The sequence below is a fragment of the Hipposideros armiger genome, unplaced genomic scaffold, assembly GCF_001890085.2.
Source record: "Hipposideros armiger isolate ML-2016 unplaced genomic scaffold, ASM189008v1 scaffold_226, whole genome shotgun sequence".
Lineage (NCBI taxonomy): Eukaryota > Metazoa > Chordata > Mammalia > Chiroptera > Hipposideridae > Hipposideros > Hipposideros armiger.
Window position 1 is genome coordinate 2,672,800 of NW_017731576.1, and position 26,382 is coordinate 2,699,181.

The following is a 26,382-nucleotide window of genomic DNA, read 5'->3' on the forward strand; positions in this document are numbered from 1 at the left end:
TAGATCAGTCGCCGGCTTCTGGTCAGCCGCTCACTGCGGCTGCTGGCCGCTCACGCTGGCTGCTGGCTACACATGGTAGCCCATGGCAACCCACTGCTACAGGGGCTGCATCTTAGCTGTAGAGGGCAGTGTCAGTGGCCCTCATATGTGGGATCCGAACCGGGGCCCTCTGGCGTCCCAAGCCAGCTCTTAACCAATGTGCCACTCAGCTGGCCCTTGTTCAGTTTTTAAGAGCCCATTTTGGATGAAAGTTGTTGACCCTTTGTTGTTGTTTTTAGTTTGTTATTTAAAATTCTGTTTATGATTTCCTTTTAAGCACAAAAGATTTAAATTGCCAGGGAGACAAATCTGTTGATCTTTGCTTCTAGATGCTTGACCTTGGTGTTATCCTTAGAACACCACCCCCACTCCCCACCCCAAGATTGTAAAGATATTCTCTAATGAGAGAAAGAACAGAATTAGATTTACTAAGGACTAGAACTTAGACTCTTACTGTATTTGTATTTAGATAGTCACCAATTCTGTTTCTAAACAGGATTTGAAAGGATTTATCTATTTGTGTTGGTAAACCTGCTAATGAGCTCTAGTTAAGGGGCGGGTAGTTGGAAGCAGAGGGACCCGAACTAAAGAAGGGCACTGATAGCACTGGCTGAGTTATTTAATTAATATGGCTGACAATTCTGTTTTAGCAATTAGAAACGGGAGTTAGTGAATTCTGTCATATGAGAAAATAGTATTTGGGGAAATTAACAGATTAATTAATCATACTTTTTTTCATACTTTTGTATAACTTAGAATCTTTTCAAAGACACTGATTTAATGAAGTAAAGAGAATATATATAGATGTCAATAATCCAATAATCAAATATAAGTTTGATTTTATAAGTTTGATGGGAGTTTATAATTTTTCCAATATTTTAATTTAAATGGGTAGCTAAATTCCCTAATGCCTTTTAACTTGGATAGATTGCTCTCCACACTTAGATCTCCTAGCTGATCTCAGCAGTTGTTAGTCTATCTAGCAACCTGACAGTTTGTGGTTGTTATCATGAAGATTAGACTCTTCCCAATTATTAGGTGCTTGAGGAGTCCTTGTCTCCTGGTGACCTGAGTAGAAATACACTCTTTCAGTATGGGATTGAAATTTGTTGGTGAGGAAAAACGTGATGGCATTAATAATATCCTAGCCAGGACCTCTTTTTTTGCTGGGCACTTTTAAATATTCTGCTGGTGATCAGTCTGTTTCATTTTCCTTGCTGAGGCCACCTTGCACTATGGATGTTATTCTTAAAAACTCTGATAAGTCCCAGTCCCAGAATGTTATGCAACACTGCTAGATCCTCCTCCTTATTTCATGGTTCTCCCGAATTATTTTGATTATAAGATCAGGTAAAGTACCTTTCTCCATCACCACTCATTTTTTGTCTGCCATTCTGCCCTTAGCAATAGATTCTCCAAGGAACCAAAGTGTTACATTATCAGTAACTGTCTGCTGGCTACTGGTGTGGTGTGGGAAGGAGAATGATAATTATTCTAGTGCCTCCTCTTTTCTCACTTTGCATCTATCTACCTTCTAGTCTGGACACAGGAAATACCCTTCTACTTGGCAGTGAAATGTCAGAGATGAGCTGAGATCACAGAGCTTTTTATCTTCTGTGGACCAAACCTTTATTTTGCCTTATAAATGTTAATATACATATATAATTTTCAGATTTTGGCACATATATAATATTATACTCATTAAATTGTTTATTCTCTCTGGTTTCTCTTATAGTCAGTGTTGTAGTAGAATTATATGTGCTCAGTGGGCCTACTTTATGTGCACTTAACACTATTTCATAATTATAATTATATATGAACTCAATCCACATGACTGTCATCTTTACTAAAGTATTTAATCATTTCCTGACTTATCAAAATCACTTGCTTTGTATCTCTTTCCTTTTATTTAACATCCCAAACTATCAGCAACTTTACTGAACTCTTACTTTAAGAGCTTGATGAAGGAAAGTAGAAATATTAGGTAATCTAATTTCCCATTGATTTTGCCTTTGGTCACTGTAACTCTGGCTGAGCCATTGTTCTACATGTGGATGAGGATCCCCAAGGTGAATAAGGCTGCTGAGGGTGGTGATGAACTAAAGCCAGATCTCACATTACTTCTTGGATTCCTTTAATTTAGAGTTAGGAGATAGAAGATAGAATTAGGTTGCAGAATTGTGGCTGCCAAACAAAGCTCTGCACCACAACTAATTAGACCCAGAATTAGAGATATCTGATTAAGAGGGTGACTTTCTCCAAAGCAGGCCAGCTATGCTAGAGGACTCATTCATTCTCCCAGCATTTGTTGAGTCTGGCATTGCCCGAGGACCTGGGGTTAACAAGAAGAAGATACTGTTCTTGGAGCAGTAACACTTCATTAGGGATTAGTGTTACATATAGAACTCACAACTCACAGTGATACCGTATGTCAAGCACTATAATAGAGCCCTGTAGGAAGTGTTCTTGAACTCAGAGGACCAACAGATTGTTCAGTGAGAGGTTTCTCCAAGTAGTTCATCAGGAAGATTGTGGGGATATGGGTCGGAGCTTGCCAAAGAATGCTTTGTTTGGTAGCAGTTGAGGCCTCAAATTGGCCTGTAAGGTGACAGCTTGGATTTGAAGCCTCGCTTCCATAGTAAGCACCTTTGTAAGCTTCACTTATTTATTTATTTTAAAAAAGAGGGACTAATGTTAGTTCCTACCATGTTGGGATTGTTGTGGGATTCAGTAAAATAATATGAATTTGGTATAAGCCTGGTGCGTAGTAATCTAGTCTTTTTTCCCCTTTGTAAAGTTGCATGTAAATCACTCTGGACAAATGATTATTGATCCTATTGTCAGAGCTCTTAAGAGTAAAAAGACTATATAAACACTTCGTGTCTTCTGAATCTGTGTGGTAATGCTAATCTGCAAGTTTCTCTTTTAATGTAGCTTAAATCCCAATGTGCTGCTTTTTGCCAGTTCTCATGCTATTCCCAAACAAAATAGGTCTGGAGTTGTCATTACTTTTGCTTTGCTCTTTTGTGCTCTGATGTTAAAACAAATACCTATTTAATTGTATAATTTCCTTCCTTTAATGTGTATAGCACTTGTGTCTGTTTTGTGGCACTTGTTACCATATACCTTTTCTCCTAAATGAACATGTAAGTTTTTTAAAAGACAGCTTATGTCTTCTTAATTTTATCTCTCATAATGTCTTAGCACATGGCCTTCCACATCGTAGGCACTCAGTAATACAGACTGAGTATTCATGAATGCATGAGGCTGCCAGAATGGCTGCCCTCGTAGAAACAGAATCTCCTCAATAAATTATAGAAACTGGTATATGTTCAGAGAAGAGTGGTTAACATGGTGAGAAGACTGAAAACCATGATTATACATGGAATAATTAAAAAAAGAGATTTTCTGTTTGGAGAAGAGAAAATGCATGATGACAAATCTGGGATGAGGAGGGTAGGAAACAGTAGTTCCTAATATTGAAATATCATGTGGAAGAGGGAATTAATTAGTGACCCCAGAGGAAATATATAGGAACAGCCTCTGGAAACTATATGGAGAAAGATTTTGACTCAATGTTAAAACATAATTTTCTAACAATCAGAATGACTCCCAGGTGGCTGCCTTGAGAAAGAGTGAGTTTCCTGTCAATATAGGTGTTCAAACAGAAACTGTATTATTTGTTGGAAATGCTGTAGAGGATATAGTTACTTACAAAGGAATCGGAGTAGATGACCCCCAAAGTCTTTTTCAAGTCTCGTGGTCTTTAATTCTATGTATATTATTATAGTATTATAGAGGGTTGACCTATATTAAATATATACATGTTAATGTATATATTGTATATGTATATGTAAAATTAGATATCCATATGCAAAAGTAGATATACATATGAATTTATGATTTTTCTATTCTCATTATCACCATTTTGCCTAAATTAATGAAGGGTGAAAATAACTTTTCAAAAATTTCATCTTGATTATTTAAAAAATATTGCTAACATGTTTATGTTTGAGGACACCAGTTTATAAAATATTCTACATGAACACTGTGCTTAAACTGCAATAAACGAGTTTAATAATGTTGTTAGCATTTCAAGTACAAATAAATATTATTTCAATTTCTAAATTAAATCTAAAAAGAAAATAAGTAAGTGAGTCAGAGTCCGCTTGTCCTTATTCAAGATGAGTTGTGGTTTAAAGTTCAGGACTTCATTGGTTAGAGCGTGTGCTCTGAACAACAAGGTTGCTGGTTCGACTCCAGCATGAGATGGTGGGCTGTGCTCCCCTGTAACTAGATTGAAAACGGCGACTGGATTTGGAGCTGAGCTGCACCCTCTACAACTAAGATTGAAGGACAACAACTTGATTTGGAACTGATGGGTCCTGGAAAAAACACATTGTTCCCCGAAAAAAATACATTGTTTCCCAATAAAGCTTAAAAAAAAAAAGTTCAGGAGTTTATCACCACTAACTACTACCATCATTATCACCACCATCATCACTAACATTTATTTAACATTTACTATGCACCTAGCTCTGTTTTAAGCACCTCACACATATTAACTCATTTACTTTTCCGAACAACTCTGTGAGATAGATACTGTTTCCCTAATATATTTTTTAAAAATTTTATTTAGAAATAATTTCAAACATATAGGAAAGTTAAATGTATAGTCCATTTAAACTCCTGGGTAAGGGGTAATTCCCACATATCCTTCACCCCAAGTTCTCCAGTTGTAAACATTTTACAATGTTTGCTTGTCATTCATTCATATTCTCTTTTTTCTAAACCAATTGAAAATAAGTTGCAGATGTGCTGCCTAATTACCCCTAAATACTTAAATGTTTTTCTTAAAGACAAGACACTCTCCTGCATAACCACAGTATTATCATCAAAATGAGTAACTTAACACTGATATAATTCTACCATTTAATCCACAGACCTAATTCAAAATTTGCCACTTGTCTCAATAATTACTCTTTGGAAAATATATTTTTTTAATTTTTAGTCTAGAATCAAATCCAGGATTATGAATTGCAGTTAGTTGTCATGTGTCTTTAATCTTTAATTTGTGACAGTTCCTTATTCCTTCCTTGTCTTTAGTGACCTTGACATTTTTGAAAGTTCAGGCCATTAATTTTGTAGACTGTCCCTCATTTTGTTTGTCTGATGTTTCTTCATGATTAGATGCAAGTTATACATTTTTGGCAGGAAATGATAAAAGTGATATTCTGTTCTCAGTGTATCTTACTGAGACACAGTATTGATTTGTCTTTTTGCTGGTGATGTTAACTTTGATAACATGGTTAAGGTGATAACTTCTCCTTTGTAATTATTCCTTTGTAATAAGCATTTAGTGGGGAGATACTTTGAGACTATGTAAACATCCAACAAACTTTCATTCACTTATTTTATGATGATTCTGGCTTAAATATATTATTACTATCATGATTGCCAAATGGGAATTTTTTCCAATTCCAACATTTATTTTACATTTACTAGTTGGAATTCTATTGTTTTTCTTTTTTAAAAAATTTCTTTGTTTATTCACTTATTTACATCAGTATAACTTGTGGGTTTCTGTTTTATTTAATGGATTGAACCCATTATTAACATTATTGACTTTGATGCTGAAATTGTCACAGATTTGGCCATTGGAATCTCTGTATTATCCCTGGAGCACTTTCTAGTGGAAGATGTTTTAGGTTCATCTTGTGCTTTTGTTGCTCCAAACCATTTCAGTCATTTCAAAAGCTATTTCTCCAAGGAACCCTGGTTTCTTTTAGTAGAGAATGTAAGATCTGGGTGCTAGGTATGGTCTTTGCTATTGGGGTGTCATTGCTTTTAGGTCATTGTAGCTGACAAACACATATACACATACATCTCTATTTCTATATATTCATCTATTTATTGGGTTGTCGGAAAAGTCATGACGCATTTTTGCAATGAAAAACATAGGAAAAATACTCATGACTTTTCCGACAGCCCAATATATAAAAACTCATGAATTTACTCTGATATCTCCAACTCTACTCCAATACTACAGAGTTCATTGTAGTCTTAACCCTTTTTGTATTGGTAACTTCCTTCTCTAATGGTGAGAAGTCTGGTTCCCATTATCTTCAACATATTTAACTATTTGCTCATTTTCCCTTTATGTAACCGATATCCTGATGTCATGGGCCACCTCCTTGGCCCCAACTCCTCCTCAGACCCAGCCTCCTCACAGCCTTAAGTTACACAGCTAGAAAGTGGTGCAGCAGGAAAAAAATCCCACAAAGCTGCTAATTACTTGACAGAAAGCCCTTTATTGGGTCTTCAAACCCAAGGGCATTTATTTATAAAACTGCCTCTGTGAAGATGCTCAAGGAAAAAGGGCCCTTCGGCTAATGAGATGAAGATTTGACTAGGCAGAGTGGCAGCCCTCAGGGATGTGTCTTCCGTGAGAAACTTGGAGAATGAAGGGTGGAGGCAGCCACATGCTGCCACCTGCCAAGAACATTACTCCAATATTGGTGCGGTTTCAGGGATCAGTCAACCAGCACCTCCAGTGCCACAAATAACCCACTATGTTTTGTTACTGTATGAAGAGCACTTTTCATTAAGACAGAAATGTATCACTGTGCTGTATTTCTAAAAAGGGAAATATTGCTTTTATTAGCAGCTTCTTAAATAGAAATTCTAGGAGATGGATGATAATGTCTGTTGTTTTAGTGTTGACTTCATTTCCTGGTCCAAAAGATTGGAAATCTGTTCATGTTTTAGAAAACAGCATGAGGTCCATCTGTTCAGGTCAGATTTTTCCACATTAACACGAAGATTTATGGAGTGGTAACTTATTAAGAAAAACCAATGGTAATTATATTATATTCTCTGCTGCTATTTGGAATCCACATTATTTTTTTATTAGTCACGAAAATATAGTAATATGCACACACACATACACAATGAATTAATTGTTTCAAACACTCCATATGATAAAGTCATCCTCCTTAGCTTGTGCAGTGTTACACCTCTGTTTTGATTTGGGTTCTAGACACCATTGATTCAGATTCTCTCTGTAATATGATCTGTTTATCCATAGTTTTCCTTCCAAGAGAAAGCACAAGTTACATTTGGCTTCCTGGGCTAGTGTTCTGGTCTGACTGATACAGAGTAATGGTCTTTTTTTTTTTTTCCTCTCATGAAAATAGCTTGATTTTTTTTTTCTTTCCTCCTGATTTTTTTTTTACAGATTTTTTATTGGGGAATCGGGGAAGGGGAACAGACAAGTTGCTGTCCTTTTGTTCTTCAAGCTAGTTGTGGAAGACATCACTTCACTGGCCCATGTTGGTATTATGATCATTGTGTTCTTCCTGGGTGAGGCAGTCGCTCGCCGGCCACTGGACGGTCGCTCACGGTGGCTCTTGGCAGCTCACACTGGCTGCTAGCCACTCATGGTAGCTTATGGCAGCCCACTGCAGCTTCACTGCAGCTTTACTGCAGTCTCCGCTGTCGCTGGCAACTCATGACAGCCCAGCTCCAGGTTGAGCTGTTGTTCACCATCTTAGCTGTAGAGGGCGCAGCATCTCTGGCCCTAATGTGAGATCCGAACCGGGGCTCTGCTGCTCAGAGCTGGCATCCCAAGCCAACTCTTACCCAACGCGCCACTTGGCCGGCCCTCCCTCCTGATTTTTAAAGTAAATACTTCCTTTAGTATTTAGAAAAAAATTTAAAAAGTGAAAAGAAGAATAACTGAAATTCTACCATCCCCAAGTACAGATATAAATTGTCTTATATAAATAGAATCATACTGTGAATACTCTTTTGTACCTTTCTTTTTACTTAGCAATGTAACATGAAGATTTTTTTATATCAATATATATGCACATACATTATCTTTTTGGATGATTGTGTAATATTGCATTGATGTTTTTATTTAGCCAGTCCCCCATTAAAGGACAATTATTATTTCCAATTTTTTATTGTGTAAAGAAGCCATGATAAATATCTTTGCATGCCATCTTTATGTACTTTACTAGTGATCTCCTTAGGATATATCCCTGGAAATGGCATTGCTAGATTAAAGAGTTCACACATTTTAAATTTTGATACATGCTGCTGGTAAAATTAACTCCGGTTGAGATGGATTATATGATGCTTTTCGTTCATATGCAATGACGGGACTTAATCAAGTCTCTTTTCAACTTTGGGGTAGCATTATATATATATATATATATATATATATATATATGTGTGTGTGTGTGTGTGTGTGTGTGTGTGTGTGTGCATATTCATGAAAAGTAGAGTAATTTTAAGAAGAGTAGAATAATTTTAGTAAATCTACGTATGTCACTTAACTAACTAGGTGTGGTTGGTTTCATTCAAAATTTAACTTACAGTTTGGTCTGAAACAAGATGACATCTGGTCACCATTTTTATTTTATTTTTTTTTATTTTTTAATTTTTTTTAAAGATTTTTATTGGGGAATTGGGGGGATGGGAACAGTGCTGGGGAATTGGGGAAAGGGGAACAGACAAGTTGCTGTCGTTTTGTTCTTCAATCTAGTTGTGGAGGATGTTGCTTCACTGGCCCAAGTTGGCACCATCATTGCGCCCCTCTCTGGCGAGGCAGATCAGTCGCTGGCTTCTGGACGGCCGCTCACTGCGGCTGCTGGCCGCTCACGCTGGCTGCTGGCTACACACGGTAGCCCATGGCAACCCACTGCCACAGGGGACTGCAGCCTACACCGTTGCCGGCGACTCATGGCAGCCCAGCTCCAGGTCGAGCTGTTGTTCAGCATCTTAGCTGTGGAGGGCAGTGTCACTGGCCCTCATATGTGGGATCCGAACCGGGGCCCTCTGGCATCCCAAGCGAGTTCTTAACCATCGCGCCACTCGGCCGGCCCTGGTCACCATTTTTAAATTGCTTTATCTTATTCGAGTTTAATGACGTGGTATATGGGGAGATGTGACTGAGTTGTAATTTCATTGAGTGATGTATATAGTGTGATGAACCAGTTATGATTAAATTTTCAAAATTTTGAACTAATTCATTTGGCATTTTCCATAAGTGTTGGCCTCAACAGGGATTTCAACCTTGGCTTTCTCATGGAGAGCAGCACGAACAGGGCAGAAATGAGCAGGTGATGTATGTAGTGTATGAGGGGCATGAGATTAGATTGTTTATCCTGGGTGCTCCTTTTTTGTTCAGAGACTGTTACAAGTCCTGGGGGGTTGGCAGGCTTCTTTGAACTCAGTTGGGCTGTTCGATCCTCTCTCATGAGAGTTAGGTAAAGGATAACCAATAAGCACAACTTTAACAAGGGTATCAGAACAGCCCTGTAAACTGTTTTACATTTAACTAGCATCTAACCTAATTGGTGATTTAACCACTTAGATATATACACAAAAGATCATAGAAATAGAAAAGGATCATTTTATTCCTGCCCCTCCCCCTTCTAGCAATGACTCCCTGCCACTTTTAACAGATTCACCCAACACAGCCGAATTTAAAGATGCTGATTCACAGCAAACTGATTCTGCTTTTTTTTTTTAAGAGACAGTAGGAAAGTGAGTGGTAGATGATAAATATATGTTCACCGAGAATGGCATATTTTATGCAAACTGATAAACCCACTGCTTCAGAGATTAGAAAGGCTCTTTCCTGGAAGGGGAAGAGTCAATTATAAATGGTGAAAGACTCTTGCATTCCAGCAACTTCTTAGCTGCCAGCCGACACATTCATCAGTGTGCCAGAATGGATTTTAAAATGGTACAACACAAATTGCTCTGCTCCAAATCAGGCATCATTGCCTTCATACAAGCCAAATCAACCTTCTTGTTTGAAAACTGCCACATAAGGCTTTTTTTCAGCCTCAGTTAACCTTATCCTTTGCTGGTATGCATGGTTCATTACAGTCTACTAAAGTCATTAGCCACCATTGAGTATAGAGGAGCCAGGCCTCTCACTTTGATTTTGCCTGCACAGTAACTAACAGGCCCAGTTGCTTGCTGATGGCAAGAGAGAATGTTTAGCCCAGCTCTAACCAGACTGATAACTCCCATCCATGCCTCTCCTTTTCTACCCTTTTCTCTTTCCTACCTTCGGCTCTCAGTTCTTTCCTTTTTCTCAGTCTTTGTCCTTCCCAAAGCCAGCTGTTGACTCCTCGCATCTGTACGTTTGACAACCCCTGGCTATCCCTTCCCTAACTTTCTGCCCTAGCTCTGTCAGCTGAGTCTCCAGCTCAAACTTGGACTAGGCCTCCTGTTTGGTACATCTCTCCCACTTCTCTTTCCCACCACCCTCACACCCATCCCATCAGATGTCTCTCCTTCCCTCACCTCATCTCCAAGTCCCTTAGGTATAATTTTCACCTCTCCTGTAATCCAGGCTGACACAGCCCAGCAAAATTCTCAGGCCTTTCTCCCATTCTCCCGTAACCCAGCTTAGCCCAACTCTTCTTAGCCCTCTCAGACCACATTCTACGTTGCTCCTCCAAGCCTGGGCTGCTCTGGAGTCCAATATCCATTGCCTTTTCTAGTTCAGCTAAGCAGCTTTCATCCTCAGCACAACCAGCCATACCCCAGCTTCAGCCTCATCCAGCCCCGTCAAGCAGCCTTGACCCACACCTCCTTGGGTAGCTTCTGCTTTTCAGCCCCAAATAAGGATTCTTTCTAACCTAAGTATTCCTCTTTTAAGCTGATGTTAGCTAACATGCCGAGGAGCTTATCATTCAGCCTAGTGTCCCCAAATCTCTTCTAGTCTAGAATGAATAAGCTGTCATCCAGTCCTGGTGTTGCTGTGCGTCTGTTAGCACTGCAGGGAGTGACCCTCACAGAGGATGTCATCGCTGACCTGTTACCAGCAAAATCCAGTGATGATGATGGATTCAGACTGATTCATTTGCATTCCTCCCCGATTCTCCTGAGGAAGATGCATTTGTGAGTTGGTTGGCAGGATCAGGAGGCTCAGTCAATGGCTATGGAAACAATAGCTAGTTCATTGCTACAGTAATACAGAACTGAACCCTATCTAACGGCTGGACTGTCAGGGTCAGAGCACCAAAACCAGATTCTAGAATGCAACAAGCTTGCCATTCCTCAGACTCAAAGTAAATTATTATTTTTTTCAAGAACAAGAAGCTCATGAATAGAGTGAAGGATTTCATATCCTACTATGTTTTGAGCCAACTATCAGTTTCTTACTGGTCAATAATGTGGGCATAAAGATCAGAACTCATCCTCAAGTACCCCCTTTAAATTGGCTATAAGCTGTTTTTTTTCCCCCCACATGATTTGTGAACATGACTAATGGTGGTAACTGTTAGGTTTTTATCTTATTTCTTCCTAGGATCTCTTCAAATGACAAGGAGGTATGACGAGTGGGGTTCCAGGGTTTTCCTATTTTTAGATCGAAAGTTCTCAATCCAAGAACTTTGCAGAGAAGCTGACCCTTCACTCAGGAGAATCCTGGCTGGGTTGTTCTAACAATCCTGGGCCAGCATGGGGCCAGCATAGAGTCCAGGGGGCAGGCCAGACCAGGAGAGGGGTTCCTCAGGGATCTGGAACCAGTGTCCCCAGCACAGAGAGTCAGAATTGCAGATGACTGGCAAAGATAATAGAGTCAGGACAATTTCAAAGGTGAAAGCAGGATAGAAATGGGAGAATAAATAGCAGAACATTGTAATAGCTGATAGCAGGATGGAACAAAGTTCAAGGAGCAGTTGTAGAATACAGCTCAGGACTGAATATTTTTATCCAGGCAACATTTATTAAATGTGCTCTGGGTGCCAGGAACACAAATATGGGTGAGAACTCTCTTGCCTTCATGGAACTCAACAGGCCACAGAGGAGATTGTGACTTGGCATGCTCCCTTTAGATGGTACCTGGATGTGTTGAAGGAGTGGACATGGCAGATTCAAAGAGCCACCTTGGGGTGTGCACAACCCAGAAAACTTGAGATATGCTGACAAGTCCTGCCGAGCATGGATGTGTGAGGAGGTGGAGTCATCCTATGGGGACCCCTCACTTGTCTGTGGAGCACTTTAATAATCAGAGGTCTGAGTAAATAGTATTAGTACTCGCCCCTTGGGCTGACATTGCTAACTGGGTCTAGATGAAGATTTGAGTAGAAGTGGTTGGGAGAGTGGATAGAATGTGCAACGGAGTTACAGGAAATCAAATTTGCTCTGATCATTGCATTTCCAGAGAACTATCTAAGTAATCACATAGAATTAAAAAGGTTCCTAGTAGAAGAAAGCTTGAAAGAATTGTTCAGATTCTGCCCCAATTACCACTATTGACATGCTTTCTTTCCTTCAATATGAGCTCAAAGTGCTGTCTACCATTGTTAAGGAAATCTTATGTTATTATTATCCCAGACTACTAACCCATCTTGGGAAATTCTTTCAAAAATCTATTCTAGCTGTCTTGATCAATTGTAGGCTATTTTCCCACAACTATAACTATATGAGGAACAAAATGTAGGCAAATTGTCTGTTATAGATTACTATTATACATCATCCTATCTCATTAAGAAAAGAGTTAATAGCAATGTAAGGCTATTAGAAGGGATCACCAGCATTATCTTCAGTCTTTGATTCATTAGACCAGCATTATGTGTGAGTGAATACTCTTCCATAAATTTTAAAATACTAATGCTTTTTTGTCATCTGTGTTAAAATAATATTGTTAAAAGCAGAATAGACAAGAAAGGTTCCTTGATTGACAGCATTTAATTCTAAACATTACATGGTATGCCATCGTGTCTGTATATGACAAGGTTTAGTTTCAGATAACAAAAATCACTCTAGCTCTTTCAATCAGAAAAAGGTATAATACACAGAATTGAAAGACATATGAGGTCTGACAATTAAGTTCGTGAACTTGTTGCAATGATGTTGCTAACCTTTTTTGATATCAGAGGGATTATTCATTATGAATTTGTACCAGTTGGACAAATAATTAACCACGTTTATTATTTGGAAGTGCTGAAAATGCTACATGAAAAAAGTTAGATGAAAACAACCTGAACTTTTGGCCAACAATTCATGGCTCTTGTATCACAACACTGCATCAGCTCACACCGCACTGTCTATGAGCGAGTTTTTAGCGAGTAAACAAGTAACTGTATTGGAACACCCACCCTGCTCACCTGATCTGCCCCCCAATGACTTCTTTCTTTACCTGAAGATAAAGGAAATATTGAAAGGAAGACATTTTTGGTGACATTCAGGACATCAAGGGTAATACGATGACAGCTCTGATGGCCATTCCAGAAAAAGAGTTCCAAAAAATTGCTTTGAAGGGTTGACTAGGTGCTGGCATTGGTGCATAGCTTCTCAAGGGGAGTACTTCAAAGGTGACCATAGTGATATTCAGCAATGAGGTATATAGCACTTTTTCTAGGATGAGTTTGCTAACTTAATTGTCATGCCTTGTAATACAAGGAATTAAAAATGGAAAGGCTGGAGGAGCAGATTTCAAGCTGGGACTCCAGGCATGGTTCCTAGAATGCATGATTTTATCCTTTAAAAATGTCGTAATCTAGCAGTTCATAAACTGAATATAAGCCTTCTTGCTATGGAAACAGAGCAGAGAGGAAAATAAGCATTTCTTCTATGCTAACCACAAAATTTCCACAGTGTTTGACTAATACGAAGGAAGCAAACTAGTATTTATTGAACACCTGCTATGTGCCAGGTATTATTCTAGGTTCTTTTGATATACCTTTTCATTAAATCCTAAGTAATAACCTTGTCAAGTTGGTAATATCAGCCCATCTTGCAGATGAAGAAACTGAGGTTTAGAAAGGTTACATGTTATATGCACAGGTAGAAAATGATAGAGGTAGAATTCAAATTCAGATCTGCTGCCTCCAGAATTGGTTAAACCTGTTGTTCACTATCGATTGTTAATCCAAAATCCTATTTGGTGGCATCCAACCAAAGTTTTGATTCAACATTTAATAGCCACATCCAGCAGATTAGTTCACTCAGCCATTGAGAAATGTTTTATAATTAACTTTTCCTAGATGATCCACAAGGATGTGGTTCTTCAAAGCAGACATTTCAACCAGTATCATAGAGGGTAAGCGAGTAGTTTCTATTTCAGGCTGAAATAATCTTGTCCATGTCACTTGACTTAGAACTTTGCGGTCTCATCCAGAACTTTTTCTAGATCTTAAAAAGATAAAAAATTCTTTTCTAGGGAAAATCATGGATTTACGCGCAGGCAGTTCTTTTGTATACACCTATAATAAATGTGTGGGTTTTCTAGGAATACAGATCTGATCTTTAGATGCTCACAGAATGATGTTGTGAGTTTTCTATTTGCTGTTGTAACAAATTACCACAAGGTTGGTGGCTTAAAACAACACAAATTTATTATCTTGCGGTTCTGTAAGTCAGAGGTCTAATAAGGGCACTGCTGGGCTAACATCAAGGTGTTGGCTGGCTGTAGAGACTCTAGGGAATGATCCATTTCTTTGCCTTTTCCAACTTCTAGAGGCTGCCCACATTCCTTGGCTCACAACTCCCTTCTGTCTTCAAAGCCAGCAATAGCTGGCTGAGTCCTTGCATTGCATCACTCTGACCTTACGTCTCTTGTCACATCTCTTCTGAGTTTTCTGTCTCTGTCTTCCACGTTTAAGGACCCTTGTGATTATATTGGACCCAACTAGATAATCCAGGATAGTCTCCCTATTTTAAGGTCAGTTGATTATCAGCCTTGATTCCTTCCATCCGTAACCCTAATTCCTCTTTGTCATATAAAGTAATGTATTCACAGGTTCTGGGAATTAGGATGTGGACATCTTGGTGAGGGGTGAGGGGTTTGGGAGCATTATTCTGTGTACACGGATGGTTGCTTTACAAGTATAGTATGGAAGAGAGGGCTTGGGAAGGCCAACCTGGACCTGAACCTCGTTCCTACCATTAACTGGTTCTGTCACCACTAACTTGCAAGTGACTTAACATCCTAGAATCTATTTCCTCACATTAAAATGGAGATTATAGTACCTACTTCATAGAGTTGTTTTGACCTTTAAATGAGAAAATAAAGTTCTTAGTATATAAAAGGGGCTAAATGAACATGGCTACCATTATAATTAGAGAATCTAGAGCCCTATTCAGGACTAAACAATCCAAAAGAGCACACCCCAGGTGCTTGGAAGCATCTGTGCTTTCTATTTCCTGTGGTTTCATTTTTCCTTTAACTCTAATTGAATGACTGCCTCAAATCCTTTCAAAACCAGTGTACTGATCCTAAATAAACACACAAAACATGAATGAAGACACACTTTATTTCACTTTTAGTCTCAGCTAGTTTCTCTCCATAGATGACATCAGAATGGAGAACAAAGAGACAAACATGAATACGCTTGCTTTATCTATTTGTTTTTTTACAACCTTCCCCGGACCATCAAAAACCACTTCTTCATTTACATGCAGTGGGATGACTTCAGAATTGTTATCTGTTCATTTTCACATGTGTGGCTTTTCCTGTGATGATTATGGATCTGCTTGCCGAAATGATGTGGCAGCTGATCATCCCATTTGCCTTTCAGCTCTCGGAAAGCTGAAGTCAATGACTGACCTATTGTGTTCAAAGCCCATTATTATTGGATTTATATTAACTAGCCATTAACAGTGATGTTGTAGAATGTTTAATGACATAGAAAAATATTTACCATGCGTTGATAAGTAAAATGGGAAAGTTATAAAATAAAATGCAGTATTTGATACCAGTTTTGGGGAAAAAAATGTTCACAAATAGAAAAAGGCTTGGAGAGGGTCAGTAGTTATCTCTGGGTGGTAGGATTATGAATGGTTTTTATTTTATTTTCCCACATTTCTGAATTTTCTACAATAAACACATGTTGCTTTTGCAATGAGAATAAACATAAAGTTATTATTTTTATTTAGAGAGCTGATGGTGGTAAATAGCTCCTGAGTGAGACACTGGTCTTGAGCTAGCCCACGGGAGCCTGATGAGGAACTGCTGTGGACTTGGTGGTGGAACTCACCTGACTGGGCCAAACTGTGAGGTGTGCACTGGGAAATAAGGAAATAGCAACTGAAGTTCATCCTGATGATGCTGAAAGCCATGTATCTCCAGCACCCTTCCTAATTGATTGAGAATGGTTTAATGAAGAAGAGCAGATAACATTACTTAAGGAACAGCTCCAGTTATGACTGAGGAATTTAATGTTAAAGGAAATATAGGAGATCTAGCAGCAGAAATAGGGCTAGCAGTACAGAAGATAAATACACAAATTCTCTTAATAGCCAAACAGCACACTCTAATGTTTTATTATTCTTGCAATATTATTAAGGACTTTGAAGTGTTTTAATGAATAAGGCTCTGTATTTGAGTTATTAGCCATTTAAATCCATTTATTTATATTACTTTTCTTTAAAAAATTGTCTCATTTAGAAAAACAGTCCATTCATTCATTCAGCAAACACTTAGTAAACACCCATCTCATGTCAAGCACCATGCTAGGTACTGAAACTATAATAATTAGTAATACTAATTTTAATACCTCTGGGGTTAAAACCCTCACAGGTCTAGTGGAAGAGAAAGAGGAAAACACAGTTGTAATTCAGTGCAATAAATTCTATGATTGAAGTTATAATGAAAGCACTGGGGTGGGCATCTCACATAGATTGCGGTGGGAGGTAGCCTAAGAAACTTTTACAGGCCTTGAAGAATGAGTAGAAATTTACTAGGTGAAAAAGCAGCAAGAGAGTATTCCAAAAAGAAGGAACAACATATGTAAAAACAGAGAAATGAAAGAGCGTGACATATTCAAAGAATTTCCTATAGCTTGAAATAGCCAGAACTTTTTGTGTTTGTGGAGGACAAGCAGAGGGTCTATGATGGTTAATGTAATGGTAATGTATCAACTTGGCTGGTCAAGATTAATTTAGGTGTTTCTGTGAGTGTGTTTTTGGATGAGATTTATATTTAAATTGGTGGATTTGAGTGAAGCAGATTGCCTTCCATAATATGGGTGGGCCTCATCCTATCAGTTGAAGGCATGAATACAGCAAAAGACTGACTTTCCCTGAGCAAGAGGGAATTCTGCTGTAGACATCCTTTGGACTTGAACTACAGCATTGGCTCTTCTCTGGGTCTCCAGTCTGCTGCCTCCTCCCACACACAGATTTTGGACTTGCTAGTCTTCATAATTGAATGAGTCAGTTCCTTAAAATAAATCTCATATATACTATACACACACACACACACACACACACACACACACTCACACACATACATCCTATTGATCCTGTTTCTCTGGATAACCCTGACCAATACAAAGGCTAAAGGCAGAGGACAGGGACAGTTCTTTAGAACATTTCTATAGTTTGGATTATCTAAGGAAAGTATAGGTTTCAAGTTACTGAAGATTACCATCGATTGCGCAGTGATACCAAAGGAGCAGATGTGGATATCTGGGCCTATAAGGGCCTATAGAAATATCTGTAGTCTTAACATCATTTCCCATTCTTTTCCATATCTCCCTCTTCTTGGTTTTTAAATCCATTCCATTCCATCCAACCAACATTTATTGAGTGCCAGTATGTGTCAGGCACCCTGTTAGGGGCTGAGGATATAATGGTGAGAAAGTCTGCTATCAAGAAGTATACAGGGCCAGTGAGTGGCTCAGTTGGTTAAGAGTGCAAGCTCTGAGCACTAGGGTCACTGGTTCGATTCCCACATGGGCCAGTGAACTGTGCCCAAGCTGAGCTGCTGCTGAGTTGCCAACAGGCGGCAGGATGGCTCAGCTGGTGAGAGCATGTGCTCCTTACAACAAGGTGTCTGGTTCGACTCCCGCATGGGATGGTGGGCTATGCCCACTCGCAACTAAGATTGAACATGGCACCTTGAGCTGAGTGGCCGTGAGCTGCCATCTGGTGACCAGATGTGTCTGGACTTGGAGCTGAGGAAGCTGCGCCCTCTACAACTAAGATTGAAGGACAGCAACTTGGCTGTTTCCCTTCTCCAATTCCCCAATAAAATCTAAAAAAAAAAAAAAAAGTATATAGTCTGGTGGGAAAGACAGGGTATAAACACATGCATATAGGGACAGTAGAGCACAAAGATGGGAAAGGACATGGAAGACTTTGCAGAGGAGGAAATAACACTTGAGCAAACCACTGAAACACAAATGTGAGCTCAACAGGTAGACAAGGGCAGAAAGGGGGAGGACCAGGTCATTCCAGATATGCAGAATAATGTGAAAAAAGAAGTAAAATTTATTGAGCACTTGCTAGGTGCTAGATACTATTTTGTATGTATTAACTGATTTAATATTCTTATTCTACCCTATGAGGTAATACTATTGTTACTGCAATTATTCAGAAGAGGAAATTGGCAAAGAGGTTAAGTTGCCCAAGGTGACATAATTAATAAATTCTGTATAAGGTTCTGTACCCAATTCCACAGTTGTGGGGGCAGGGGGGGGGGCAGGGAGGGTTCCCATACCAACAAGCAATGCTCTGACAGCAGCTGGGTGTCTTATAATTCAATTCATTTCTGACACTGTCTACTTGGACATAGTGTCAGATCCCACAGGTTGAGGGGCTCATTCCCACAAGACTTCCCCCCTATCCCCCAAACCTGCTTTTCAGATGCCAGTCACAAGTCCAGGTTGTCATCTGGGCTTCAGACCAACTGGCTATAGATCAAAGGTTCCCACAACCCCATCCTCAGGTTCAGTTAGTTTGCTTGAGCAGCTTACAGAATTCAGAGAAACATTTTACTCACTAGATTACGAGTTTATCGTGAAAGGATATGACTCAGGATCAACCAGATGGAAGAGATGCACAGAGTAAGAGGAAAAGTCATGGAGCTTCCATGCCTTTTCTGAGAACACTGCTCTCCCCAAATCTCCATGTGTTCACCAACTCGGAAGCTCCCCGAACCCGTGTCCCTTGGGTTTTTATAGAGGCTTCATTACATAGTCATAGCTGATGAAATCAGTGGCCACTGGCAGTTGATTCAACCTCTAGGCACTGTAGTCTTTCCTCCCCGGAGGCCATGAGTAACACTAAAACTTCCAGCCCTCTAGTCACTTGGTTGGCTTCTCTTGCAACCAGCCCCCATCCTTAGGTGCTTCCCCTAAGTTAGCTTACTAACAACCAAGGACACGTTTATGCTCTCATTACTTAGGAAATTCTCAGGGTTTTGGGAGCTGTGAGCCAGTAACTGTGGAAGAAGACCCAATATATTTGGGTCACCTGAATGGCCACATATATATTTCTTATGCAGCACAATATTACATGTAGCTAGGATTCAAATCTAGGTAGTGTGGCTTCAGTAACCAATTTTGTTTTGTTTTTTTTAATTTCCAGTCCTGTGCCACTCCCTTGTCTTCCTTAGACATGTAGCAGTTTATAGATTCATTCAACCTTAAAGCGAGAAGATTCCCTTAGATAATCTAGTCAAGTGGTTGTTGCACAAGAAAATTAAACATTAGGATTACTGGGGATTTTTTAAAAAGAAGTACCAAAGCCTAGCACTGCTTCCCTATCTCCCCAAACCACACTGGAGAAACCACTACTTTTCCCCCTTTTCTTTTCTTTCTGTCTTTTTGTATTTTAAAAAATCATGGTAAAATATACATAACACAAACTTACTATTTTAACCAGTTTAAGTATACAATTCAATTACATTAATTACATTCACAATGTTGTGTAACCATTACCACTGTCTACCTCTAAAGCTTTGTGATTACTGCAGACTCTGTAACCATTAAGCGTAACTACTCATTCTCCTTTCCCTCCAGGCCCTGGTAACCTCTAATCTATTTTCTGTTTTTTTATGAACTTGCCTATTCCAAATACCTCATATAAGAGGAATTATACAATATTTGTCCTTTCGTGTCTGGCTTTATTTCATTTAACCTGATGTCTTCAAGGTTCATCCATGTTGCAGTATGTATTGGAACTTCATTCTTTTATGGCTGAATAATATTTGATTGTATGGATATCCCATATTTTCTTTATCCATTCATCCGTTTAAGCACTTAGGTTGTTCCTCCCCTCTCCCCAAACACACATTGGAGGAACCTCTGCTTTTAAAAACTTAATGTCATACACAAAGAGAATAAAATCACAGAAGGAAACAGAGGGAAAATGCCAAATGGCACAGGGAAAAGGCCCAGAGGAGTGAAAATGTGTGCAATTTAGTTTGGATGGCAGGAATCCAGGTTTTAGGGTAGGATTCTCAGTGGCAGGGGTGGTCTCGTGATTGAGGCTTTTCGCCTACATTCTGCACAGATATTTTGTCATCATCCTCCCTGTTTCCTGTCACAGAAAATAAAAATAGTCTTTTCTTTTGAAACCATAATGTGATTCTGACAGTGATAATTCTTTGTCATTTAAGGCAATGAAATAAATATAATTTTTCCTGAGATCTTTTGCATGAATAAATGGCAGCGACTTTTGGGTTAGACTGTCAGACAGGGCTATGTCTGTGGGGGACAGGAGTAAAGTTTAGGAGGTAAAGTGGGGAAAGAGGGAGGGGACAGGCAAGAGGAAAGAGTGAGGGAAGAATGGGGAGGAGAGACTAATTTGGGTACTATGTGACAAAGTTCTAGACAAAGCTGGAACAAACTCTCTTCAACAATAGAACCTACTGACCTGCTCTACATGGCCTACCTGGTGCCCTTCACATAGAATGAGTTCAACAATATCTACCATGTTAGTTTTCTAAAGTAAGTACCTTCCTTTACCTCCTTTTCAGTTCCGTTCAAAGTCAGGTAAGTCATTATTACCTTGCTCCAAATTTTTAGTTTTCCATCCTTTCCCAATGCCCCCTCACTCCAAAACTTCCTAAGGTTTTACTTCTCAAAGCGGAGTTAACACATTTTAGTGCTTAGCACGTTGCCTATACCAGTATGTCTGGCTATTGATGGTATCATTACTGACTTCTTCCATCTTTCCTTCTGTTTTCACTGGATTTTAGAGCTATTAGTTTTCCTGTTCTTTATTTTATTTGTTTTCTCATTCTTGCTTTTATCCTAATTCTGATTGTTTCTATTAGAGTGCTGAAAATGTCATGATCTCTGGTTAAATCAAGGTCTGGTTAAATTTTAGTCTTTTTCTGATAAACCATTGCAAGGATGCTTTAATCTAAGTGTTACAAAGGGGGAAATTATTATGTGTCTTATTTTTTGTTTTCCTGCATGAGATGCAGGTGGACTGTTGTTTGTCAAGCAATAATGATACAATATGAGTGATATTTTTATTGTAAGTTCTGCTATGACATATGGTATATCTGTCCTAAGTAGTAAAATTCTATGTTGCTATGAAATTTGTTTTACACTTTTATAAAGATAATATTCACTTTGTTTACCATAGGATATTATTAGATTGTGTGTATCCTCTTTCATTTTTTTTTCTACTGAATTTGCCTACAGTGGATTTCTATATAATCTAAATACATATTTGATTAAAGTCTTGTGCAATTGACTTTTCCTGCTACCCCTCTTTAACATCTTCATAAAACTGTTTAGTTTCATCATTTGATTATAAACTTGGTTCATTTTGATCATTTGCCATTTACATCCAACATGAGTATTTTCACACCTTCTAAGAATTTAATTCCTCATGATAAATGCCTCACTTCCTAAGTGTGCCTGATGCAAGAAAGTGTCTTGTACCGCCTAGTGTTATTTTCACTTATCATTCTTGTCTTTCAAATTCTACTTTATTTAAGAACTAATTTTCGGGCTGGCCGAGTGGCGCGTTGGTTAAGAACTGGCTTGGGACGCCAGAGGGCCCCGGTTCAGATCCCACATATGAGGGTCAGTGACACTGCCCTCTACAGCTAAGATGCTGAACAACAGCTCAACCTGGAGCTGGGTTGCCATGAGTCGCCGGCGACGGCGTAGGCTGCAGCCCCTGCTGCAGTGGTTGCCATGGGCTACCGTGTGTAGTCAGCAGCCAGCGTGAGCGATCCTTAAGCCGCCGAGAACACCGTCCAGAAGCTGGTGAATGATCTGCCTTACCTGGGAAGAGTGCAATGATGGTGCCAACTTGAGCCAGTGAAGCAACGTCCTCCACAACTAGACTAAAGAACAAAAAGACAGCAACTTATCTGTTCCCCTTCCCCCAATTCCCCAATAAAAAATAAAAATAAAGAACTAATTTTCTAGCTACAGAGTTGGGAGCTTAGAAGTAGGTTCTTTTCCCTCTAAAGCACTGGGCTTTTACGCAAAGACTCAAGAGTATTAATAAAGCACAAGCAAACTGAAATGGTGCCTCTAGTGTTCCTGCCCCTCATGAGTTGCAATGGGGAAAGAGAATCCCTATTGAAAGGGGTATATCTGGGCCGGCCGAGTGGCTCAGTTGGTTAAGAGTTGGCTTAAGAGCATGAGCTCTGAGCAACAGGGCCTCCGGTTCGATTCCCACATGGGCCAGTGATGCTGTGCCCGAGCTGAGCTGTCGCTGAGCTACCAACAGGTGGCAGGATGGCTCAGCTGGTGTAACAACAAGATTGCCTGTTCGATGGTGGGCTATGCCCACCCGCAACTAAAACTGAACTCAGCACCTTGAGCTTAGAGGCCACGAGCTGCCGACCGGCAGCCAGATGGCGACTGGCACCTTCCACAATGAAGACTGAAGAACAACTTGGCTGGTCCCCTCCCCAAATTCCCCAATACAATCTTTAAAAAAAAAGAAAAGAAAGAAGGGTGATATCACCATTCCAGGCATGGTTCAGCATTGTAAGTGTAGAATCATGCCTTTGGAGCCTCAGAACATGGGTCCCTTTTCATCAGTTTGAAGGAATGGCTTCTCTCAGCAGGCCTCAGGAGGTACATTTAACAGCACAGATCCTATATATATCCTGATGGCTCATCATATCCTGGGAAGATGGTTGTTGGGTTCTCCATTTTAGGTGTCCAATTAGATGTAGTCTTTTCATTTTCATTCAGGGAAGGATGTTTAAGCACATTGGGGTTACTAAGGTATACCAGGGGTAGGCTGTTCAGGTATTAGGTAGTAACCTATTAGTTCTTTATAAATATTTAAAAGCCAATCTCATTTATAAGTGTCAAATATCACATTATTGACTATATTTAAACCACTATATTATAATCAAGTTATCCTAGCCAGCTTTATATCTTAAGACTTTTTGTCATGTTAGGGATCAGCCTGATAATTAAAGTAAGAAACTCTTATTACCAAGTGGCATTTGCCTTAGGTTCCATAAAGGGATTGCCCTGAGGATTCCTACCAAGACAGTAAGGATGTCAGTGTTAATTTTCTCAGCCTTAGGAGTGACATGATCTTGGGCTTTATGCTGTGGGATATAGCTTAAGAAACAGTACCTCCTTTGGACAAAAGTAGGTTGGTACATTTGTAGCCGGGCAGGCTAATCCTCTGGTCCTGCTGTTTCACATTCCCTCTACTTAGCTGAGTTGCTTTATACAGTGAAATGAAGACCTCTGCCTCAGAGGACACCTCCTCTATGAATCCTTGTCAGAGGAACTAGAGCTTTGAGATTAGTTCAGACCCCTAGTCTCTGTGAGGAAGGAGAAGATGTTGAGTTGGCACATTAGAACAACTTTGAGCAGGTGGTAGAAAGCTGTGATTACTGAATTGCACAGTGGTCTTACATGGGAGAGGTATCAAAACACTATACTGTGAAATTCATAAAAAGACAAGCTGATTTTGAAGAGTTGAGTCAAAAGATCCCAAAAATTATCATCTAAAACTCTTTCTCTTCAAATAGACATAATTATTAGTCTAGTTGGTGGTCAAGCCAAAACTCAAAACCAGCATTTCTGACTGTTAAATTTCTTAAAAATTTTTTTTCTCTTCTTCTTTACTTTAATTATTATACATGCCTAAATTCCCAATTTGGGCATCCTTTCCACCTGGATACCTACTAACACCCCATATTTGGGTTAGTTGCCCTTTGTATGTGCTCCGACCGTCCCCTGTACTCCATGTAGTTGCTTGCATTAACTTACTAAAATATTAAATTTAAACTTGTTCTTTTCCACTAGTCTGTAAGCTCTATGAGTACAGGGACCATGCCTACTTTATTTATCTTCATATTTATAGAGTCTAGCATGGTGCTGAGCATATGGTACCTCAGTATTTATTGAAACTCTCACGTGTTGAAAGACATATATGCAAAAATAACAACTCAGGATTCCAGGTTCTTTTCAAGAATTGTATTTATGAAACCTGAAATTAAATGAAAACTAGGAAGACTGAAGAAGATCCCTTTAGTACAAGATGGTTTTTGCATCAGTGGGACATAACATAATATTAATGGTGTTGAGAAATGCTGGAATATAGGTTATAAACTAATCCACTGACAGAAATGAACAAAAATTACACAGTGCAAATAACAGTTTAAAGTATGCAGTTGGACTAGGATTAAATACACTAATATATGCCTAACAATGTGTTGAATAAAACTTTCCTCTTACCTTAGAATTACTATCCAGGATCCCACAATGGGGGACAAAACATCCCACTTCCAAGAGCCAATCAATTAGCACCAGACATCCCACAATGGGGGGCAAAATATCCCACTTCCAAGAGCCAATCAATTAACACCAGACATAGACGTTTTCTACTTTAACTATTGTATCACTGAGTCCACTTCTCCTTCCCATTCCGTAAAATATTGAGGAGGGCAATGAGGTGTACCAGTTATCCTATGCAGGCAATAAATCACCCCAAAGCTTAGTGGCTTAAAACAACAACAGTCATCTTATTATCTGTCATGGTTTCTGTAATTTGGGATTTCTGTGATCTGAAATTTGGAAAGGACTTGGCTGGGTGATTCTGACTCAGGGTCTCTTATATACTTGAAGTCAGATGGGTGGCTGGAGTTGGAATAGCGGTGGACTGGAGCTGCTGGGGGCTGACAAGACATTTCTCTCTTTTCGTGTACTAGTCTCAGGATCTCTCCATGCAGTTTCTCTAAATGGGCTAGTTTGAGCTTCCTCACAGCATAGTAGCCTCAGAGCACTTAGGCTGCTTAGCTATTGGCTCAGAGCTTCAAGCAAAAGTGTTGCAGCTATGAAGGCATAGCTCATAGCTATATCACCTTTTATGACCTAGCCTCAGAAGTCACATTATATCACTTCTGCCATACTCTTGCCTGAAACAGGCACAAAAGCCTACCTACTTTTTTTTTTTTTTTTAGCTGAGCCATCCTGCCACCTGTTGGTAGCTCAGTGGCAGCTCTGCTCGGGCCGGGCATTGAACTGCTGTTGCTCAGAGCTCAAACTCTTGAGCGAGCTCTTAACCAACTGAGCCACTCGGCCGGCCCAAAGCCAGCCTACTTTTAATGGGAGGGGATATAGACCCTTCCTCTTGACTTAATAATGTTAAACTTACATTAAAAAAAAACCCCAAACATGTAGTATGGCAGTTACTATAGTTTAGTGGCTCTCTTTGGAGAAAACAGTCTGTTACAGGGATCATATCTGTTATGGGTCTTTGGTCTAAGAATGTTGTGCTTTTTCCTTATGGGGGAAGAGAGGGATGTTCCCCCTTCAAGCTGACTGAGGGTGAAAGTTTTGGTGGTGTTATGTGTCACTGAGTCACCTCTGACTCCTGATGACCCTATGAATGAGTGAGGTCTCCAGTGTCCTGTCCTTACAGCCCTGCCCAGCATGTAGACTCATGCCTATGGCTTCTTTTATGGAGTCAGTCCATCTCATATTTGGTCTTCCTCTTTTCCTGCTGCCTTCTATTCTTCCCAGCATTATTGTCTTTTTCAGAGAACCTTGCATTCTCATGATGTGCCTGAAGTAGGACAGCTTCAGTTTTCTCATTTTTACCGCCACTATGTTTCAGGCTTAATTTGCTCTAGGACCCATTTGTTCATCTTTCTGGCAGTTCAGGGTACCCATAGAGCTCTCCTCCAAAACTGTATTTCAAATGAATCAATTTTTTTTCCCTGTTGTTTTTCTTCACTTTCACATGCATACATGGTAATTGGGAATACAAGCGTGTGGATGAGCTTAGCCTTATGTCTAATGACACATCTTTGCTTTTGATGATCTTTCCTAATTCTTCCATTACTACCTTTCCGAGTCTCAGCCTTCTCTTGATTTCAAGCTGCAGTCTCCATTTGAATTCATGACTGAACCAAGGAAAACAAAATCTTTAATAATTTTGATGTGTTCACTATGTTTGTGTATTTCCTTTGTAGTCATGATTTTTGTCTTCTTGACGTTCAAATGCAATTAGGATAAAGGTTATCTGATCATTATCTGCATAATTGCATGTGCCTTCTCATTCCCCAATTAGAGGTCTGCTTAGACAGTATATTTTAATTTTCCCTTTGCTTGCTTGAGCAGAGAAAGAAAATTGGAG

At 39.5% G+C, this 26,382-nt stretch overlaps 1 protein-coding gene across 4 annotated transcripts in view; it reads left to right on the plus strand.

Moving 5' to 3' along the window:
- The window catches only part of SLC35G2 (solute carrier family 35 member G2), a 39,610-nt gene that overhangs the window by 6,230 nt on the left and 6,998 nt on the right, over positions 1-26,382 (plus strand). The window contains exon 1 of one of the 4 annotated variants that reach the window (XM_019654575.1): positions 15,989-16,070. The exons of the other annotated variants lie outside the window; for them this stretch is intronic. The gene's annotated coding sequence lies outside the window, so the exon portion shown is untranslated. Of the gene's footprint in view, positions 1-15,988; positions 16,071-26,382 lie in introns of those variants that run through there. 4 annotated transcript variants of the gene reach the window in all.